At 38.3% G+C, this 16,302-nt stretch overlaps 1 protein-coding gene across 3 annotated transcripts in view; it reads right to left on the bottom strand.

Moving 5' to 3' along the window:
* LDLRAD4 (low density lipoprotein receptor class A domain containing 4) overlaps positions 1-15,281 on the bottom strand; it is a 228,239-nt gene extending 212,958 nt beyond the window's left edge. For 2 of the 3 annotated variants that reach the window (XM_057368960.1, XM_057368961.1), the window contains exon 1: positions 15,174-15,279. The gene's annotated coding sequence lies outside the window, so the exon portion shown is untranslated. Of the gene's footprint in view, positions 1-15,173 lie in introns of all 3 variants that reach the window. The other variant, XM_057368963.1, reaches the window with a different exon arrangement.
* Positions 15,282-16,302: the final 1,021 nt, after the last annotated feature.

The raw sequence follows: 16,302 nt of genomic DNA, 5'->3' as shown, positions 1-16,302 counted from the left end.
CCAGATCAGTCCCTTCTGCTTTAAACCAAACCCCATTTCAAAGTAAACTGCTCTATCATAAAGCTGTTGTCAGTCAAGCTGTGCTCCGCTACRAAGAGCACTGTGTTTGGAAAAAATATTGTGGTCAAAATACCAGATCTTGTGAATTTTTCATAGACAGCAAATCAAACTCATCTTAGCAAAGCCACATCACCAACCTAAAASAGGTAAAAGAAACAACTAGTTCATGAGACAAAAATAAATTACTAAATGCACACTAGGTACAGATCTATGTCTGGAAATAGCTGGCAGCTACAGGGTTTACATTTTGTCTTTAACTGAGAAACAGAACTTCCCTGATCTGTGTGCCAAGTTGTGTAGAAAAACCAAAAAGCTTTGGTTGTCTCTAATACACATCTGCCATAACTAAAAATTYATGCAGCCAAAATATCACAGATGCCAAAACAAAGTGGTTTTTCATGTGTAAATGGTGAGGGGGTCTGGTTGTGTTTATACTTCTGCCCACCTGCATYTGGGAGATCTCTTTGCATTCCTAGAGAAGATGCCTTCACACCTGACATTTAGGCAATATGGATGGCCTTGGACAGGTCTAATCACTGTATCAACTGTATGGCTGAAGAGCTGCAAGATGAAGTCTAAATGGAAGGTAAAGGGAAAATATTTACTATTCTTTCATGTTTAAAGTTTTGGGTTTTTTTTTTTTAACTCAAGTCTTTGTAAGATTTGCCTGCTAAACCTCAAAAATCTCATTTCTCTATGACACTGCTGACCCAATGTGGAACAAGTTCAAATATGTCCAACCACTTATGTAAGAAATCCATTTTTTTTGCCCCATTTTGGATATTGGCTTTCCCCACATGTGTGTAAACACATATGCTCCTGAATTAGCTGAGACAGAAAGGCAGACCWGCTTGAAGGAGCCTAAGTGGTGCTGACTTCTTCACATTTCAAATGCAAATTATTTATTCAAGTACACAATGCCAAGTCATTTTTTAAAAAACCCTACAAAACACATCCCCACAGCTAACCCTTTTGTAAGTATAGAATGGAGGAACTAAATTAAAGTGCTACCTAAAAATATTCTTTTCTTAGTACTGAAGGCAAGTAAAATAAGGTATATACAAGGTCATTTGACTAATAAATGTAAAACCAGTATGAAATAGAAACAGTTTCTTCTAAAATGGCTTACATCTCTTCTGATTCAATGAACATCATTGCACACAATTCTAAATCAGTTATAAAGTCCTAAACACTTCTTCCATCACAAAATGTCTCCATAATTCTGATAAGCAATTAAGGCAACATTTAAGAAGCAACAATAAGAGATGCAGAAACTGTGCTTATCTATATTTTCTAAGCTTTTATATTAAGATTTGATCTAAAAGTTATGTCAATTAAGACAGAATGTATTTTAAATGCTTACTAGAAACAACAAAAGCAACATCATGTCCAGAATTTCGGAAAGAAAACAGAAATTATCATTATGAGGAGAGACAACCTGGCTGCAGTACTCTAACATACATCTTCAATAAAGACTAGACAGGAACAAACTGGAACATCCCAAGTTATCAAAGTCTATCTAAAAATGTTATAGGGCCATTATTTTATACGCAAAAAGTCCACATTTCCAAAGACAGAACAAAAACTACACAAATTTTATCAGGAGTTATTAAATGATAACACAGCAYAGTGATTTGGTTAAGCTTCATGAATCTTCAGTATTTTTCCTCTCTCCAGAACCAAACTGAGCAATGTGTGGATATGGACAAATAGTTCAGTTCTCAGATGTGTTACCTGAKGACCAAATATTCAAGTGAGTCTGCTGCTGGCTGGGACAACTGCAGCAAATATTTTTTCAGCCATCCATATTGAAACTGCTGCTTTCTTAATAAACATTAATAGAAGTGTTGATGCTTCTAAGACTTTTACACAAAAAAAAATAAGCTGACAGCAGTAGCAAAACTACCAGAGGTATGGGAGGTATCAGAAACATGKATGTGAATTCGATTTTTCAAGATGATCTTTTGTCAAGAGCCAATTTCAGTTTTGCAATCCAGCAGGGAACATCAGACCTCATACCAAATTCAGGGGATAAGCTCTGCAATAGTCAAACAACATTTGTCTTCTGTAATCATGATGCCCTGTGCTTTTAAGATTTACACTAATTAAACTAGAAAAGGTCACACAACTGAAAATGCTCACGATTTGGGCAAGACTTAATAACAGAATCTTTCCTGCCTATCACTAATCTTTTACACAAAATAACTGTCACTTTGACAAAGTGTCTCTGTCAGCCCGCTCGTGATTGTACACAAGAAGCCTCAGCGTTTATCTGCTGGAAGAGTTCACGAGTTCTTTCTTGCAAACCTCACTGAGACAGAGCCACAAAAGAGAGGAAGCGGAAGCAAAACCCAGCACTCCTCAGGATTATTSTGTCATCTGTTCAGGAAACAGTTTCTTTGTAGTTTAAGAACTTCAGATTTAACTTAAGGATTTCAGTATTGGAATTTCAGAATAAAAATATGTCTGTATTTACATAGACAGGAAAAAGAGGAGACAGAAAAAAACACCTTGGTTCTAATCCCAATCTTTGAAGGTTAGCTGCAGTGTGATCTGCAGTTTTTATGTCTTTCTTGCCTCATGGGTTATCTGATAACACTGCTATTCTGTGGATTTTTGAAACCTTAAGACCCTCTTACAGGGTCTGCTTCTCCCTCATCCMATACAGCACCTTGAAAGAAACAGGACCAGAAAGCATTTATTCTGTCTTCATACTCTGACAACAGGCACCGAAAATGCACTTAAAATGCTTCTGCATTTATAGAGAACTGGTAAGAAATTGATCTGTCATTAGTTTAGTTTGGAAGCTGAAGAGATGTTGAGGTTGAGCCCTAAGTTCTKAAGTCTTTCCTGAATCTGAACAGTCCTCCAGGCATAACCTAGAAAACCACTCCCTCTCTGAATCTCTTCTCCAATTTTTCTTACTGTGTAGAAAACTTTTTTTCCCCAACAGCCTGCTTTCTCTCAGGTATTTAATGGGTGATTTTAAAGAAATAAAAGGATGAGGAGAAAAAGGCTCCTACCCTTCACATCACAGTGACTGCACAGGATCAGGAGRAAAGCCTGCATTGCAGCACAATCCTATCAATCCTTTGGGCCTTTCAAAGGCTGCAGTAATGCCTTCCTATTGCTGTAAGTGGTGAAAAAAAAATAAAAATCACACAATCTAACCAGTCTGAGAACAGTGGGCTTAAGAGTAAGTGTTCATTCAGCAAAGACGCTGACAGAGCAGGTGAAAATAAAATGCTTTCAGAACCTTTCACAATCTATTTCTGGATCAAGTTCTCAGCTGCATATGGTTTTCTGCCACTTTGAACTACACCTTAATGTAGCTACCTCTTCCAACAGTATTCAATATAGCAGACACAAAGAAAAACTACAGAAAGTATCCCAAAAAAAAAGCCCCAAGTACATGTGTTGTTGCCATTCAGCCCAAACCCAGGAAGTTTTTCCCATGGAAACAAACCTTAACTTGCTGCACAACATGAAAAGGAAACCCCCACAACTCAGAACCTTGTGCAAGGAAACCACATCCACAAATGGAGGAACTAAGGGATATGCATCAGTATATACCAGAAATCTCCAATAAATTCACTTCCAAGACAGCCCTGCAATARCTCTCTTTCAACAAAACCCAACCATCAGACTGCAGCTACATTCATTTCTCAGTTCATATACAAGCTTTCAGGATATATTCCTCTTTTGTCCCAATCCTCATCTTTTCCTTTTTTCCAGTAGGACAGTACAGATTGCAAAGGCTAAGAGGAAGCATGTCTGAGCCAAAAGAATTTTCAGTCTAAAGAAAACTGGTACAAAATGAACTTCAGAGCTGCAAGTTAAGAGGAAGTTGGTCAAATTCAGTCTTCAGAAAATAGAGCATAAGCTTTTCTGTGGGAAAGCTTCTCCATAGTAACTAAAACTGCAATCTGAGCACTGACTCCCTGTCAAAAATACCCTCAACATAAAAACAAAGTACAAAAGCCTCTCAAAAGCAGAGATTTCCATGACCCAAAAAAGAGGACAAGAGGAGGATCCTCTAAGCATATACAACTTCTCTGCCGCTGATCTATTTTACTAGAAAAGAATGACAGACAAAAATATAACAAAGAATTAAACAGCTATTTAACATATAACAGTACCATATTTAACAACTATTTAACATATTAACATGTATCAGGTAACATTATTATGGCAACTTGTAAATTGGGGGTAGTGCTGCTCCTGCAAGAGGAAGGATCAATGCAGCTGACTCTCAGCATTATAGGTAGGGATCAGAGAACTGTCCATCCCTTAAAACTGTCAAGCTTTAAAAATTAGTCTGTATTTTTTCATGCTGAGTCTCTATATTAAGTCTTAATTTTTGATGTATTTTCGTTTCATTCAGAACAACTCAGTTGTTACATGAAGGAAAAGAGAAAAAAAGTCTTGTTTAGACTGTGTTAAAAAGACAGACTTTATAAGAAAAGTTTCAGAGACGGGTGTCACCAAGAAAGGATCTGGGGTAGTTTTGAATAAAGAAAATACCTTCCATGACCCTTGGAATAATTTTTAAATACATCTAACACATCTTTCAAAAGGGACTGATTACTCATATTCCTTAAAAAGAAGCTARAGTTTTGCAGCTGAGGTCCCAAAAGGGTCTGGTCTGACCAAACATTCCTTCTTTTCCACCCCACAAGGAAGAACCACTGAAGAAAACGGACACAACCACAGAGAGCAAARTAGTCCAAGGGAGCAGTCGTTGTCACAACTATGGCTGCCTCTCATAATCATAAGGATAATGTATCATTAGAACTTAAAATTTTTGCAAATATTCATAGTAAGGAACCTGCTTTTAAAGAATGGGGGAGTGTTTCTAACACTGGAGACCAAAATTCTAATTGAACAATAATTCGAAGATTTCTGAGTGTGAAGAGTGTCAGGCACTAGAATGCTGCAGCATGGTAAGGTGTGTCCCTATCAAAAGTGATCACATTTTGCTTTGCAGGTTTTCCTGGGATTCACAGCATGTAATCAATATCACACACAGGACAGTCACCAGGCCACCAGGGAATCAGAGGCACAGCCACCACCATTAACCTGGCACATCCCACAGAACAAGGATGTACATCCTACACAGTAACAAGGACAGTAGGGAGAGTAAGCTTACTGCACCTTTAGCTTTCCTTTGCCTCCCTTCTATAGGGAGTCRATGAGTGTGAAAAAACACGTTACTGTCATTTTCCCCATCATAAAAACCAYAGTAAAAAGCACAGTAACTGCTAGGGACAAATGGACTATGGCCAAGAACAGTCCATTAATTCAGCACTGTGAGAGTTCCATGGCTTCTTTTTTGCTTAATAATTTGTACATTACAGCTGAGATTCCTACATTTCCAATGGCTTATTAAATTAGCACAGGTAAATATGAATATTTTCCCATTGAATTAAAGATAAATATTCAGATTCTCAAGTGAAAATAAAATAACATCTGACCCTGTACTTAAAATACAAGGAATAATAATCTTGATTCATTATTATCACCGAAAAATAAATTAGATGCTCATAAATTAGATATCTCCTGAACAATCAGAAATTTTTATCCAAAAGAATGGGGGATAATCTGAAGAGAAATTCTTTCAATTTATTATGAAGTTGAAAACAAACTATAAAACACCCCCCACACCACAGGCCACTGTATTTTTCCCAAGATCATTACATACAATCTTGAAACAACTATCCAGCCTTCAAAGAATTTCTCTACCCTAGCTGAAACCAGGACAGAAACTTTCCTATTTTTTCTTGAAGCAATTTTTAAATGGCTTCCATTTGAAAACTTACTAACTGAAAACATTAGCGGAGCCAAGAAAAAATGTGACGCAGCATAAAATCAATTAAATGCAAAATCAATTAAATTGCATATAATTGCCAACACATCCATTTTCTGAACAATAATCTTCCCCATATCAAGAAACTCCAAAASAGAATCTTGATGCATTTTCCTTAAAAATCCACGATCTTTTCCCTGCTCTGTACAATTTGTAGTAAATTATCCTCAGCTTCGAAACAGTTCATTCTTGTGGGACTGGTTTCAGTTTCAGGATTGCAACTGTGTGGTAACCGCTTCTCTTTCTGTTGTTTTCCATTTCTAAACGTCGGCTTTGATCCCCTCGCTCTTGCTGGTAGAGCAGTCGCCTCACACACACAGTCTCTCTTTGAAGCCTTCCAACAGTGCCAAGAAAGAAGCAGGCTATGGCAGCAGGCTCAGTGTTCTCTGGTTATGCAACAGATTAGATCATTATCAACAGAACTGGATGCCTCCAGCAGAGAACAGAAATGGGGAATTGGAAAGCAAGATTTTCTTTACTTTTTGAATTAAGGATGGTTGCTTGGTCAGTTTGAAAGGAGGAAAAAGCGACCTGCAATTAAGAGCTGGTCACATCAGAGATTACACACATCAGGAATAAATATTCCTGTCACATTTGTCATTCAGTTCTGTTCCTGCCTTGGCACAAAAGTTTTCCCATTCGTTGTGTAATGTGAAAGAAATATTTGGCTCAAACTAATGCCAATAATCTAAGAAGTCTGATTTAGCCACATGGATTTCATTCCCYGTAGATGATTGACCATGTGCCAACAGGATGCAGGAGTCTGGATTCTCACATACCTGCAGAGAGAATCTGTGCTTCTTACCTACAATATATTCATTTGCCCACATCCTACACATCTGTCACACTTCTGTCTTCTCTAGTTGCTCCAACAACTTTTAAATCATCAATTAAAGATACTTCAGTTCAAAATTTTACTTTAATTAAAGGATAAAGAACCTACTGATTTGGCATGGAGTGARGATAGGGATTTTGTGTCTTCATATACAGCAGAAAAACATATACTTAAATTCCTTAAGGGAATGCCCCATATAGCTTCATCTTACAGATAATTTGGGGAAGAAATGCTATGCTGCATGAAACAAATCCCTCGAGTCACGTTCTGACAATGAATGTATAGTGAGGAGGAGAGATTAGAGAATATCGAACAGATTAAACTATTTACTGTCTGTAGGCAAGAATTCAGTCACTGAGGCTAACAAATGCAAGCCAATAAAAGGCTTTGAGAATCCTATCTAAAAGCTTTTATTGCTTCTACAAAAGACATTAAGATTATTTATATATTGGATATAGGAAAAAAAGTAAGTAAAAAATAGTTTAATACAGAAAAACCTATGTGGTTGCTCTTAATAAGAGCGAATATTCTTGTAGTGCTTCAATATGATAACTTTAGAGTRTTATAAATCTGCAAACTTAGAAAGCACTATAGAAGCTGAGTTTTTCTTTTCGGGTTTCTACAAAATTAGCACTAATAGCATTGTGCATCTGGTTATATTACAAGATTAATTTAACACTAAAATAACAATACCCAATAAAAGAAGGTTTATTACGAATGGCAGAAATTACAGGACCACTGTAATTTGTGTACAAATTTCATATTAACATGAGATCATCTGTAGCTTAAAGAAAATCTAGAAATCAAAAGCTCTGTGTTTTGGGCTTTATTTGCAGGGATGCTTTCCAGACATGAGATTACCTTTATTTTTTCAATATATATCTTATACATCTGGAAAATATTAAGTCAAAGAAATTATGAGCATAATAATGTGGTCTGAGTACTCACTTGTAACTGTCCTTGTTTGATATTAACACTGAAGAATAAGAAAGCCATCTCCCCCGTTTCCCTTAAGCAATCATAAAACACCTTATTGTGTGACATGACTCTTTAGAAGCACAGACCTAAATAAAATCAGGTGTTTAGCTGGACTGCCTTCATCTCTATTTTTATCCCACAGTCAATAATAATTAAAAATTACATATGAAAAAAAAGTAACTGGCATTCCCCCCAAATCATGCCAGAGGAAAAATCACTGATGAGTCAAGCTAGTTTCTAAGTGAGACACAAAGTATGATTCATAAATCATTGCTTCGGGTTTAATTCTTGAGAGAGGAACAGCTCCATCAATAACATAAGACAGAAACTCAAGAGTCCCATTGCAAAAACAACATGGAATCCACTGTGTCTTTTCATTCTGAATATTTCTGCTATTTGTGCTCACCACAAGGGTTTGAAGCCACGACCAGTGACCTTCAGCAGCTCCTGCAGGCAGTGAAATCTTGCAGAGGACAGGGAGTGTGTCGGGACACATTCCTGAGCTGTCTTCTACACAGCTGCAGGGCACAACTCTGTGTCCACCACTGGGGCAGAGGGAACGGGACCTTTCTGACTGAAACCACAACAGAATACTAATTATGGCTCAACTCGGTCATTGCCAGCATCAAATTTGCCAAAGCAGATGAGATTCAGTAAAGCTCCTTTATTGGCCTCTTTTTTTTTTTTTCCCCCCCCCAAATGTAATGTTTAGGTAAATTGGACTGCAACACTAAAAAAAGGAGACGTGTCCAATGAGATTATGTCAGAGGAAGCAAGAGGAGCAAGAAGGATCACCACTACTACTTTCAGACCACAGATCAGATACTAACTGCTATGTCAAAAATGACCCCTGGGCCACAGCTTTTGTAGCAAATTGGGTTTTCAAGGGCATTGCCCCTCCTCTGCACTGCATATTTATCTCATGTCTGCCTTTCCWGCCCACACCCAAAAACAGAGTAAATTCCATTCCATTGTGAAGTAATTCCATTTTAGGACCAAAGGACAAATACGACACAAATATTTTTAACATTTAAGGCATAGTGGAAAAAACACAGAAGTCTAAACCTATAAATGAAAAATAAAGGCCAGGGAGCTTTTTTTCATTAAGGAGCTAATAAAATAGTAAAAGKATCTAAAAATCTCTCTTTCAAAACCCTGTATGACTTTGCTGTTCACTCACATCCTTCACGCTGACCACTGAAGGAAATATAAAGTCATATTCACTTTCCCACATGCTCAGCATAGTCCAAACGACAGCTCTGACACTGGAAACCGGCAATATACTCTATTTATCTTTAACTTTAGCTATGAAAAATGTGAGAAATAAAAAAAAAAACAAACTAGAAAGCAACGCTGCTGTTGGACACTTCACAATTTAATCATACATCATACCTGTACTGCAGGAAATAGGTAACAAGGTTAAACTTCTAAAATGTAGCTGGATTTAAATGTATGCTGTTTCCCCTCTACTGTCAGCTAGCAGGCCTTTCAAGAAAGATTATCAAAGGCACTCCAGTCACTGTGATGTGAGGACAGAATAAGTGAGCACAACCTTGAGATCTCCCTTTGTATTTCATGGCATTTTTTCTTTAAAACTTTTACATCATCCAAACAGTAAGTACTAACATGGACACTACTGAATACACAAGCTTTCCTATAGGGTGATGAAAATTACTTGAATTAATGTCTTTTGGATTGTGTGCTCATTTACATTCCCCTCAGGAATCATGTATTAGCAACATCACTGCTGTGAACAAGTAGGTGACATATCAATAACTACCATTTATCAATAAATACTTCAGTCATTCCATGAGGTTAATCCTCATATGCACTCATGAGGCAGGACATTATAGCCAGTATTTCCCATGGGGAAACTAAAGTCATGTTATAGACTGTCCTAGTCCATGCAGCAATTCAGGTGTCAAAGCCGTAAGTAACAAACTGCAACAAACCCTGCCTCCTAATCCTATTTACTAATCACAGAATTTTGCCCATTTGATGAAGGAAACAGTAAGAATCATCCTGTTTTATCATAACAGAAATGTAAAATTGACATTCATTAAAAGCTGTCAGGATCTTAAAGATAAACTTGCCATTAAAAGGGAAAACAAAAAAAAAAAAAAACCATGATTTATCAGCTGGTCTGTCCTTCCTCTTCCAAGGACATATGTGTGCTAACTGCTGCAGAGTTACTGTTGCCTCAGATTAACACAGACCTTTATCTGGAATAAACACCTTTTATAAAGATTTTGAGAAGGTTTTCTCTTTCTAGATTTATTGACTTCTCTTTACCTGGCTCCTGGTCCTCAGATACTCCCTGGAATGTGAACAGAACACTTATGATATGAGATACTACTACTGTTGCCAAGAAAAGCAGAGAAATATTGAGTTTGAAAGAAAAAGGAGGGAAATATTTTGCTGCACAAAACAAATTCATTGTTCATTTTCCTATTTTGTTTCTAATAAAATTAATAAAGCAATGAGTAGATAGGGACCCCTCTACTTCTATGAAAGCATAGTGATTGCCTTCAGAAAGGGAAAACTCACAAGTTGCAAGAGTTTTATAAAAATAAAATTCTATCCATATGTCAAATGCTCATTTCCAGCACATCTGTCTTAGCGAAGTAAAAGTTTTTAAACTTAGTAGGACAYCAACTTCGAGAACTCCCTTGAAAATTAGTAGGAATTGTACAAACAAATCCCTTAACAAGCTTTCAGATCTCTACCCAGGAGTTAAAAGAAAAATTAGGTTGCAAATTTTGCAAGATTTCAAGGGCTCTGTAATCTCACTTGTCCAAAACCCCCCACAACATCTACGTTCAATGAGTGCAGCAATGCATTTCTGTTATCACSCAGAATCCAGGAGGTGAGAACTTGAGCAATAGTGAAGTTCTAATGAATTTTTTAAAATCGGTTAGGAGCTCAGCATGGAGATTTGAACGGGTTCAGGGGGTTGTGCAGATTTCTTCCATCTCAAYTGTCAACTGCTTGCTCGTGCTGAATGTACTGATGAGGAAATCCTCAGAGCATGCAGCAGCCCACTGCAGGGACGCCATTAGGAATGTTCAAAAAAAAAAAAAAAACTGTGGTGCCTGAAGAGTTCCTTACTCAAGTTTCTTGARATAAAAGGAAATTATTGTGACAGGTTCTGCTAAGCCCAGACAAGGCATCTTTTCTGTGTTACCTCACTCAAGAACACCCATTTGCTCGTTTCTCAGCTGACTGAAGAGCAGCTTCTTCTGGTGCAGATTCTGTTTCCTCCTACAGGGAACGCTCATTTCCACGGCTGCTCTCACAATTAGAAGACAACACTTCTCCCTACAAGTACTACAGGCCTATATACCACAGCAAAAACACGCCAAACCCTGCTCATTTCATGAATTTCCAGCTTAAAGGGGAGTAGACAGATCAATCTTCACCAAGTCTTGAACACAGCTCCCATAGTAGATATTCTTCCATAAGAGCTGGGCCAACACAAATGTTATTAAAAGCAAAGGGAAAGGGCTGGATTAGCGATGAAATAATATAAGTTATGAAAACCACACAAGCAAATGTCAGTTTTGAAACTAAATGCTAATTTAACTGGTCTCCATGTAGGCAAAAAAAACCAACAAATAACATATTCCTTGATGCAAAACACTTCTTGTAAGCCTGAAAGCAAGACTAAACCGAAAATACGGGATTAAGAACTTCATCTTGTTTTGTGGGGAGTTTCACCGAGCACAACAGGAATATTCCTGTGTGCTTTATGCAAGGGTGTTTATAGTACAAGATTGAATTGCTGAGCCATTATTTTACTTGTGGCTCAGGAATCACTCCAAAGCAAACATGAGGGAGAATACAGCAACACGTATTTTCAAAATTAATCAAACACATAATAAATTTTAAGCAATGAAATTTTGAATTCAAAGCCCAGCTCCAGCCCTGCAGTCAAWCACCAGGATTTATTACTGCCTCTCTGCTAGTCAGTCCTGACAGACAGSTAACCTCCAAGCCACTATCACACAGCTCAAGAGCTAATTGTTTCTTCCAAAAGTAAGTATTTCCAGAGGTGAAAAAAATCCTGTATATTGCTGATAGTACAAATAAGCAAACAATACAGGAAGTCCATGCTTTTCTGGTCTAAAGACAACATTTTTCTATAAAGGGATATGTTTGCTCATATGTGAGAAAGGAGAATGAAAGTAGAGGTCCTACACCACTTCCACTGGGTATCACATGGTGGTAGCCAACCCTGTGTACACAACAAAATGGGATCCAACAAATCTCATCTCCTAAAGTGAATGTTCTGGAATCCAACATTTGTTCCCCTATCTCAGGAGCTGAAATTATTTTTATCATCTAAACAAAAAGAAATTTCATGCTTATGAGTGTGCACAACATTTTWTTAAGATTGTGTCTCTTCATCTTTTAAATTCTTGCTTAAAAAAGACCTCTTAAAAATTTTCCATGTATTTCTTGCTATGTAGATAAACAATTTATCTTGTATCARTATCAAAAGGGCAGTATTTGATATGACTTTCCCCAAAGGCCAGCCAATCACAAAAAAAAATACAATATTTAGAAGATCCATGTATTCATGATGCCTTATCTTCTCTAGATTTATGGGTAATTCTAATTTTTAAGCCCTCCACTACAAGAAAAAAAACAACCTCTAACAACAACAATTTAATCTACCCAAAATCCTCCTCAAGGGTCTCTGGAGAACCAGGACAACCCAGCGTTTCCAGGCACAGACTCCGAAGCACTGAAGCAAGCACAGGCTAGGTGGCAAGAGTTAAACAAAGCAGCTAAAATTCAGCAGCAYTGCAAGCCATTCCAGACTCGGGTTACTGTAACCTACACTGGGTGTCCTCTGCATAAGCACCAGTGTGACTTTGTGGACTGCTGAGACTCAGTCTGTTGCAACTGGCATAAGTTGCCACAGGCGAGTAATCACAAGAAACTGACCTTGGCAAAAGCACATTTTACACTTCACTGCTGTTCAACTGTGTTATACTAAAGAGAGAGCAAGTGAGCACAAGCAGAAGGGGGAGGGAGAGAGAACAAAGGGGGATCGACAGCATAAAAGTGAACGTAGCCATTTTCGGCTTTACCTGTGTTTAAGATTTTAAGAGAGGTGCATCACACCTCCAGTGCACATCACACCCTCCACAGGATTACATCAATTCTGCATGATAWAGTTTTTAAACCACCAGGGTCTGAGGAGATCTTCTGGGGGGAAGCAGAAAGAAAGGAGACTAAGTATTAAATTAGAAATTAGTATCTTTAAAAAAATTCTCCCAACAAGGATGAGGGGAAGTATAGAAGACAATTACAACTTCCCATTTTCCTACCACTGGATTAATGCATAAATGAGGATTTTTAAATTGTTCTTTCCTCCTGCTTGACCACACCTGTTGAGAGTACATTTTTGAATCAGCTGCAGCTAATAAAGCCTGAAGTATTCCATGAAGCAGGCAGCAAGATGTCTTAGTCCTAATTTTGAGYGTTTCAGCTCAACCTTAACTTCAGCTCTCAACAGCCCGGCAGCAATTTGCAGCATGGTATGGTAAAAATCCCCACTGCTGCACATACAGCTGTGTCTGGCTTTTCTCAACATCTCTGGTCTCCCATGGTTTGAATCACTCACTTCCTGTCAAATAATTTTCTTAGTTTCTACATTACTTTTCTTTGGTATTGATTACTCGATCTCCAAAGAAACAGGACCTGGCAGAGCAAGATGGCACGGGATCCCATCGTTAGTGCTAACCCACATCCTGCCCAAACTTCACAGCAGGTTTCACACAAGGATTTAACCTTGARGGTATGCTGGGTTTCCAGGACATTCGCTGGTTGAAGCAAAACATGTGGAAGCTTTGTACGAGCTCCAAAATACCAAATCACTCTCCACTTGGGAAGTGTACAAGGTATGCAGAATGCTAGACAAAATAAAACGAGACCACATGCATTTCGTGTCTGCTTCCTCACCACTCTTAGGTCAGTGACCTAAGGAYTCAACACAGCTTCTCTTCCACGTCTTGCAGTCTGCTGCTCTCCTGTGCAGGCAGTTTCTCTATTCCTCATCTGCTTCCATAAATAACTCAAAACCCCGCCACAAAAGCCAGCCTTTGTTCCTCTCAAACATGCAAACCCTTCACATCTCTGTCTTCACAAAGTCTCCACTCCTCTATTAAAACTCCTCGCTCTCCATCTCAATCCTCTCAATGCCATCACTACCAATAAGCAGAAGTGGCTGGTTCTGGACACAGCCACGTTGTTACCTTGAACCATTCCCGTCTGACAGAGTCTCGTCATGGTTTAATGACCTCCCCTGTCACCGGCCAGGGACATACAAGGCTCAGCCCTGACAGCAGATGGCTGATTCACACACACTGGCGCTCAGCCACTCAACAATGATATGATCACGCTTAGCCTATAAATTATGAAAACAGCAATTCTATGAAGCATGACCTAAAATTTCAAGGGACTGAAGTATTTCCAAGTCTGAACTTCAGATCTGGGTCAAAAAGGTGTCAGCTGCGGATCTGCARAATTTTAATCATCTCATCAGGCTGTAACTCTCTCTCACAAATACACGATGTTTGTAATGCCCACAGGCAYGCGTCCTGACACTGAGGCAGGACTGTCACAGAGGGATGGACGGGCCACAAAAACACTCACTGCTTCTGTGCAGTGTGTGAGGAACTCTTGTAGGGTCTACACAGAGTCTAAATTGATGTTTGTCACATTTTTCTGACTGTCAATTTGGGCACAAAATAGAGTTACTGAAGTTTTTACTTATTAAGTCCTCTAGTAATTAGTTATAGCAGACAGAAAAAGATAAAATGGAAAGAGCACACTAGTTCTGCAAAAATTAGTGCAGGCCTTCAGGCTTGGCTGACTGTGGTCAGCATTTCTCACAATGACATGCAGCAAAAGAAGGAAAAGGGTCACAGTCAAATACCTGAAGGGTACTCATATCCACAGGAAGAGAGTATCTTTGTTTACACTAGCCGAAAAGTAAGCAGATCTTTATATTACACAAGAGCACCCTCAGCTGAAAGTAAGGATTTGACATCTCTTATTTCTTCAATGCACATCCTAAACAATAGGTTATTGAATTAGTCTCTCTCTTTGCAGCTCCTTCTGGGTCTCTCAAACCACACCATATTTTAAATGTACATGTCAGTCAGTGGTGCTTGAGTCATTTAACTTTATACTTCACTGGCTGGAATCTCATTTTCAAGTMATTTTATTCATTAGACAGAACAGAAACATTAACTGGATCTGCCACATCCATGCAATGTGCTGGCTACTGTGGGCATCTCTCCTCTTCCTTCCCCACCTCTTTCATCTAAGAGAATTGCTTGAAACCARTACATTTCCACAAAATATACAAGGGCTTTGTTTGAATTGGTTGTTTGAAATTTGGTTTGTTTGAATTACATTTACCTTTCTCGAAGTATTTTAGAAAGAAGTCTTGCCTAGTTTAAACTCATCCAATACAATACAATGATATCCTTGAAGTCCAGAGAGTCAGGAGAGCCTTTTCCTTCCAGCTGTGAATATTGAGTGCAATCTACAAGAAAAAGAAAGTGGAGAGGGGGAAAAGTTTGGCAGGCAATCCTTTTTTTCTCATTGGGTCAGTATTTTCAAAATCCTTACAGAACACGGCCCTGACTCCAAAAGTTCTATCAATTGCTACTTGGTTTCCAGAAAGAATTCAAAGCAGATTTCTTCTTACATGTCAGATATTCTGTCTCTCTCTTCCCTGTCTTAAATATGACGATATTAGAGTGAAAGGTGATTTCCTCTCCTTATTTRTAAAAGAAAACTTGCAATGTGCAGTTTGAATTTTCTGCTAGAGATTTAAATTTACCATCAGGGATTTGTAACTTTTTGTTAGAACCTACCAGAGAAAGGTTACAGTTTCTCAGCTGTGAAGTGCTAATGCACCTCACAAAGCCAGTAGCAACTCCCGAAACAGAAGTAAAACCATGGAAAACATAAAATACCCTTTTYTCTKATTAGATACTTAAATTCATCAACARCCATTGGTGARYAAGTTGARAAARGTATGTTTTAGTCTRGAAATAACTGTGACAAGTTTAACAAATTTTATTCTCTGCAACATCCTGCTACCTCTGGAGTTTCCACTTTTCTAGGGAACATCACTTTTTCTGGATAGCATGTCGAGCCCATAATTTTGCAGATACTTGTTCAGTATAGTATCAGCTCAATCCTTCTAGTTCTTTCAGTAACAGCAAGCAAACTCACAAAAGCTCTGCCTCAGATTTCACAGGCATGTGTGTGCCTCTCTCTCAGTACCCAGGCCGACGTGCCAATATGTAGGATTAAACTTTTTCCAAGGTTGAATAAGCCACCATCTGTCTATCTTGTGTGGTGCTGTGCGCCATCCGGGAGACTTGTCCCTTAGAGCATGTTTCTACCATATGTCACTCCTGAGTGATCAGTTATGCCAAGACATTTGGGAAAAAATGACTAAGTCGAGCTGGAAAACCCTTTCCGAATTCCAGAGGAGGTTTGCCAAGCCTGTATTTGCAAATAACTTCGCATCCAC

This window comes from Malurus melanocephalus, unplaced genomic scaffold (assembly GCF_030028575.1).
Source record: "Malurus melanocephalus ecotype Western Australia unplaced genomic scaffold, MMel_1.1 scaffold_99, whole genome shotgun sequence".
Lineage (NCBI taxonomy): Eukaryota > Metazoa > Chordata > Aves > Passeriformes > Maluridae > Malurus > Malurus melanocephalus.
This window is presented reverse-complemented; position numbering and strand designations above follow the sequence as displayed.